Below are 7,177 nucleotides of genomic sequence, written 5' to 3' on the forward strand. Positions count from 1 at the left end.
GAAAGTGTGATGTGACAGGTAGGCACAAAAATTGGGGAGCAATTTCATTCAACAGCAGTCCTCTCCTAATCTCTTCATGGGCTGTCTTTACAATTTGGGTCCTCACTGCTGCTGAGGGTAACCAGCTCATCTTTTAAGCAAAGTTTGCCTGTTTTTCTTTGTTCTTTTCTTTAACTGTGTTTGAGAGTGAATCAGCCTTTCCCTTATTCATATAAATCACTATCATACTAAAATATGACTCTTTCCTCTGGATATATTTTCAGCTTATTCTATAAACTCTGTAAAAAAATGATACAAATTCATTAAGTTATTTCAAATCTGTGCATTATCCTTAGCAAAATTATAGATTTGGAGTGAGGTCTCTGAATGGATTCATCCAGCAGAGGCACTTCCCCAAAGCAGTGATACTTTATAGAATAGAAAAGGGCAAATATTGGTATTCCCTTGATTTTTCCTGTTCTCAAAATGAGATAGATTATTCTAAAGACATGTCTAGGCTAAAACGTTTATGAAACACAAATCATTTCAATTAAGTTATCCCAGTGATAAGAGTCACTTTTTTGAAGCCATTCTCTTTCTGGTATATCATATTCTGGCAGCTTGCAAACTAGAACTTTAACCAACAGCAGAGTATAAACATTAAGTATATTCCATGACCTGGTGACAATGCCTTTGAACTTATTTAAGTTTAAGGTATCACAAAACATTGGGTTTGGACCAAGATGGGCTTACCTTTCTACAACTTCCTAAGACAGCAGTTTGATTTAAAAGCCTAATTGAATTAATTCATTATTTCCAAATCAGTCGAACTTAAAAAAAAAAAAAAACTACAATCTAATCTTATCTAAAAGATGTGACGACTATGACTCAGAGTGGTAAAGCGGATTGCCTGTGATCACAAGGAAAGTTGAAAAAAAGGCTAACCTCAAACTCCTAACAAATCTCCAGGCAACCCTTTTTGACTTTGAACCTTTAGAACGTACTTGATATGATTAGAATTTATAGGATGGGACCCTAGATTATAGTTTATCACCTATCATCTAGATGATATCATTTATCATCTCTATACTTAAGAGTTTCTTACCCACCTTATTATAAGTATATAGTTATTTGAATGGATACCTCATTATTCTGCATCAAGATCACTCATTTAATATCAGGCATAACCCAAACAGGATCTTTTTCTATGGCAATCACTGAAGGTTTTAGGGCAGAGGTGAAAATTGACAGCATCTGGCTGAATTCAGCCCTAGATATATTTATTTGGCCAATAGTAATTTAAAAATTTTGCATTAATATTTTTCACTTGAGAAATTTCAACCATCAGAATGTTTACCATTTTTAAAAAACCATAATTGTTTCACCACTGGTACCATATTCCCACTTGGCAACAATCAGCTGAAGTTGAATAGCTGCTCTGCATTTAGACATCTGCTGTCTGCTTTACAAGGGACCTCACTTCTTACTGCCTCTAATTCCAGCTGGCTTCCACTAATTTCTGTTACCTGCCTGATCCCTAAAATATCTGATTTTCTTATATATGTTTTATTTATTTATTTTTTACATGGGTGGGCAGTGGGAGCCGAACCCAGGTCTCCAGCATGGCTGGCAAGCACTCTGCCACTCTGCCACCACTGCCCTCTACATATGTTTTAGAGTTCTACATTTTACAGGATAGAACATAAAAGATAAGATTCAAAGACATTTAAAAGATGAAAATGTTTGAGGGAAAGTAAATCATTAATGGTACACTAGAAATGATAACTCATTCTGGGCTGCTATAAGGTGATAAAATGAAACTGCTTCTACTACATTTGTAAGACCTAGGGCAAAAATAAAAATGGAAGGACCCTGGCCACAGTCTGCCTCCTTTCTCTTCCTACCCCTGGCTTCAGCCTGCACTGCAAAGGGCCTCTTGTACATTCATGTGGGCAACCCAGCCTTATGGCCAAACTGTCAACAACTCTTCTCTAGGCCATACCTCAGTCTTATAAATGGATGGATCCTGGCAAGAGGCCCATGTACTCTGTGGAAGTGGGCTAAAAGCACATTGATGAAGGTGATTCCAGGATCACAGGTCCCTGGAACACGACCTAGAACATGGCAGAGGCTCTAGTAGGCACAACCCCTGGCCCAGTGGACTCCTCACCCCGTGGGAAAGAACACCACTGAAGGAGGGCCAACACATTGATAATCAACTTTTGAATCTTTGCCAAATTGATAGGTGAACATTTTAATCTAAGAATGGTTTGATTAGGTTAATCTCAGGATGGTTTAATTAGTTTAATTGACTTCTCTGAAGTTGGGTATATTTGACTCTATTTTAAAATAAATCATTCACAAACCCAGAACTACTCTTAGTAATATATTATAGTCAGCTCTAGATTGTGGGATTATGGTTAATAGAGGGAGGTGATCATATATTATGGACATGAATATGACTCATATTTTAAATTTTGAATATGGTTTAGAATGATTCATTGTTAACTTATTTCATTAAACAATTGCAATTCCTTTTTATCCAAAAATGTAAAAAGTATGCAAAAAACTATTTATTGGCACTGAGCACCATATAAAATGCTTAACCTAAAAAAAAAGGCCAAAAGTTTCTGCTTTTTAAAATATTAAAACAGGGCGGGCCACAGTGGCTCAGCAGGCAAGAATGCTTGCCTGCCATGCCAGAGGACCCAGGTTCGATTCCCGGTGCCTGCCCATGTAAAAAAAAAAAGAAAAATAAATTTAAAATATATGTATATTAAAACAATGCCCGAGTTAAGCAAAGATGCAATTCAGAGTAAATTTTCTTAACTTCCTCATGGAATTCTTCTTTCTCATAGACCTGACTCCATGATAATGTATAGCTATACCCTCTGACACTGGGACTGGAATACAGGTGTGCATGATTCCAGAGCCCATCTTGCTAATTAATATACTATCTGTTTATAAAGTTTGAATGTACTTTGCTAAAGTTAGAGATCTCAGCATACAAACTTCACACTCAGATACTTTAGAGAAAAACAGATGTTTATTATAAATAAGAGTAACAATGAAGCACAAAACAATATTTTGTGTGTTCAATAACTCAAAAGAGAATAATGGGAGAAGATGGAAGACAAAGTAAAAGCTAAGTTACTTATGCACCAATGTGTAAGAGTAAGAATAATGAACAAATTGAAATTCAAATTTTATCTCCAAAAAGTAATTGTCATCTTTTTGGTATTGATAAAGTTTGAGGATGTGGGACTTTGAGGATATGGAGTGGGAATTAAAAAAATCTGATGGGAGTGAATAACTAATTCTATATATCAAAGAAATTAAGAATTAAAGTTAAAAACATGTAGTTAGATTAACATGACGTCTTAGAACCAAAGAAGACCTAAATAAATGGAGATACCTCTGTCCATGAATTGAAAGCTTAGTATTTTTAAGATATCAGATTTATCTCAACTGATCTATAGATTTAACACAACCCCAATCAAAATGCCATTGAGATATTTTTGTAGAAAGCAGATTATAAAATTTATAGGGAAAGGCAAAGGATCTAGAATAGCCAAAATAATTTTTGTGTTAGATATTTTAAAAGAAATTGGTTTATTAAGGGCAAGAGGATGCAAACAGAATAAAAATTAAAAGCTTTTCTGGCATTTAGTTGACTTTTCTTCCATTACTTGTCAAATGGGAGTTGGATTTTATTTGTACATTTTCTAAGGACCTGATCTGTTTTGAAATCCTTATGCGGAGGGAAGCTGTGGGGCAGATTCTTTAAGCAACTCTTGGGATAATTCTTATGGGGGGAGGGGATTAATTCCTCAATTCTTCCTACTTCTTTCACTTCTGCTTCATCTGTACTACAAAATAGTCATTGTACATGATGCTGAGCCCAGCAATCAATGAAAAGGAGCTCTGGAAGCTCACTTTGCCATCTCGACACTGGTTCAGACCCTTCATTATTTTGTCCACAGCCAGAGGGTCTTTTTGATTTTAAAAAAAACTGGGAAATTCCTTTTTCATAAGTACTCTCAGGTCCTCCTTTGTTAAGTAGCCTTTATCCCTGGCAAATGTGTGAAATGTAAACATCATCGTGTCCATGGCATGCTCCATTTGAGATAGCATTTTGGTGAGATCTGTTGAAACCTTGGCCAGGAGATGGGAGGCAGTCACTTTTAGCAAGCTGGGACATGGAGCCAGTGACCAAAATAATGCTAAAAGAGGCCAAATTTAAATGACCTACTACCTTATTTCAAGACTTACCATGAAGCTGCAATAATCAAGACAGTACAACATTGGTGAAAGGATAGGGACATAGATTATTGGAACAGAAACAGATTTAGGTATATGTGGTCAATAGATTTTCAGCAAGGGGCAACAATAACTCACTGGAAAATTAGACTTTTCCACAAATAATGTTGCTACAAATTGGACAACCATAGACATTAAAAAAAAAAAAACATCAATCTGTACTTTGGTTCTATACAAAAATTAACTCATAATGAATCATTGTCCTAAACCCAAAAGCTATAAAATTTTGTGATGGTTAATTTCATATGTCAACTTGGCTAAGATATGGTATGTCCAATTGTTTAGTCAAACACTAGCCTACTTGTTACTATGAAGGTATTCTACAGATGGAATTTGCATATATGATCAGCTGGTTGCATCTACAATCAACAAAGGAGATTGCCTTCAGAAGTGTGGATAATCTCATCCAAAGGGCTGGAGATCTTAAAAGCTATAATTGAGAGTTTCAGAGGTCAGAAGAATTTTGTCTCAACTTCAAAATTGGCTCTTGCCAGCCGTCTTTCTCTGGATAATCCAGACTTCAACATCACTTTTATTGGAGTTTTCAGCCCATACCTTATGGAGTTTGGAATTAACAAGCCCCATGGTAAAGTGTGCCAATTCTTTATAATAAATCTTTTAATACATATATTATATAAATATGTACATATATTATGCATATATATACCATATACATACATACATATATACTGCTTGTTCTGTTCCTCTGAAGAACCCTGACTAATACAAATTTCTAGAAGAAATACAGGAAAACATGTTTGTGGCTTTAGAATGGGCAAATATTTCTTAGATGTAACACCAAAAAACACAATCTATAAAAGAAAAATTGATAAATTGGAGTTAATCAAAATAAAAAACTTATACTGTTCTAAATATACTATCAAGCGATGTAAACGTGAGTCACAGATTAGAAGAAAATATTTGCCATATATATTTGATAAACAACTTGTATTCAAGAATATATGAAGTCTCAAATTTTAATAACAAGAAGACCAAAAAAATGAGTTTTAAAAATAATCAAAAGATTTGAATAGACACTTCACCAAGGAATGTAAATAGAAAATAAGCACATGAAAAGATGCATCATTGGTCATTAGAGAAGTACTAATGAAAACCACAATGAGGTACCACATCACACATACTAAAATGGCTAAAACTAGATATATGGTAATGATAGATAAAGATAGAGAGAAAGAGGATAAATATATCAATAGATAAATGATATGTGTGGTTATTTGGAACTGCATGCACCTCAGAAATTCATGTTTGTAAAGCTAACCCATTCTTATGGATATGGACCCGTTGTAAGGCAGACCTTTTGATGAGGTTACTTCGGTGAAGACATGACCCAGGGTAGGTCTTCATCATCTTACTGGAGTCCTTTATAAAATAATGAAATTCAGACAAAGAAAGAGAAATCCAGGGACACAAGAAGCTGAAAGCAACGAAACCCAGACGAGAAGGGAGAGACCAGCAGACACTGTTATATGCCTTGTCATGTGAGGAGTCCAGGATCGCAGGCAGCCAGTCTGCAGGAAGAAAGCATCACCCTGATGAGGCCTTGATTCAGACATTTTCTCAGCCTCTAAACTGTAAGCTTCTAAGCTAATAAATTCCCATTGTCAAAAACCAACCCATTTTACGGTATCTGCTTTTGGCAGCCTAAAATGTTTAGGCTAACTAAAACAATACAGAGTTTTGCTCTAAGTCACAATGAGTACACTCTGGAGCTGCAACTCAAACTACGTCGATACCATTTAGAATAAAATCCAAATTCTTTGCCTTGGCCTATAAAACCCTCGGTGATCTGGCACTTACCTGCTTCAGGGCCTTCATTTCATACCAGTCTCATCACTCCTTATTCTCCAGCTGCCACACCCATTTCAGGTCCCCAACCACACATACCTCTGGCCTTTGCACTAGCAGTTTCTTTTGTCAATGATATTCACCATGCCCTGCCCCTCCCCCATTCACACACACATTTTTACATGGCTCTATATTTCTGGCCTTTAGAAGGGCATCCCCTTAGAAAGGCCTTCCCTGACCATCCAATATAAAATAGCCAGCCAATTACTTCCTATTATTGATAGCCCTGTTTTAATTTTTCAGCATAGCACGTACCACCCTTGTTAATTTACTGATATACTTTCTTTTTCACTAGGACACGTTCTCCAAGAAAGCAAAGACATCGCCTGTCTTGTTCACAACTATGTCTCCAGGATATCGTGGGAACTCAGTTTATTCACACTAAGTAAATGAGAAATGTTTCACTTCATGCTGTTTCCTTAAGGCCAGGTTTATAGATTCATATTTGAGAAGTAAATTGTGCTACAACCTTGTCCAACTGGTCCATTCTTCTAAATTTCCCTGTAGTGTTCTAGCAATTCCCTGTACTCTGTGACCACTTTTATCCATGTGGCATTCTGCCTCCCTAATCTGGTAGCACTCTTCCAGAAGCTAAAGCAAGTGGTGGAAATTAGCAGCCGCACCATTGATTCCAAGGCCATGCCAGGCGTATTCCCCAACAGGTGACAAGTTTAAATATAGGATACAAGGAAAAGCTCCCTCACAGGTGTGAACTGCCCTCCCAGATGACTGGGGTACAACGGGAACCACTGGGCCAACTTTCCCCTTAGTGACACCTATCTTTCTCAAATCATAACTTCCATTTTTTTTTAATAGCGGGAGGTAAAGAAGTGCAACCTATTACAGCAGAATAAACCCTAATAGACCTAGAGGCACACACTAAACAGAATGTCAAATGCCAATAAGAACGATAATTCTGAAAGCAGCAAGAGAAAATCAATTCATCACCTACAAGGGATCCTTAATAAGATTAGGTGATGATTTCTCATCAGAAACCATGAAGGCAAGAAGG

At 36.4% G+C, this 7,177-nt stretch overlaps 1 pseudogene; it reads right to left on the minus strand.

Annotated features, from left to right (window-relative positions):
- Nucleotides 1–3,819: 3,819 nt before the first annotated feature.
- On the minus strand, nt 3,820–4,113 carry LOC143678940 (protein S100-A10 pseudogene; annotated as a pseudogene).
- Between the last annotated feature and the right edge of the window lie 3,064 nt (nt 4,114–7,177).

The sequence above is a fragment of the Tamandua tetradactyla genome, chromosome 4 (genome assembly GCF_023851605.1).
Source record: "Tamandua tetradactyla isolate mTamTet1 chromosome 4, mTamTet1.pri, whole genome shotgun sequence".
Classification (NCBI taxonomy): Eukaryota; Metazoa; Chordata; class Mammalia; order Pilosa; family Myrmecophagidae; genus Tamandua; species Tamandua tetradactyla.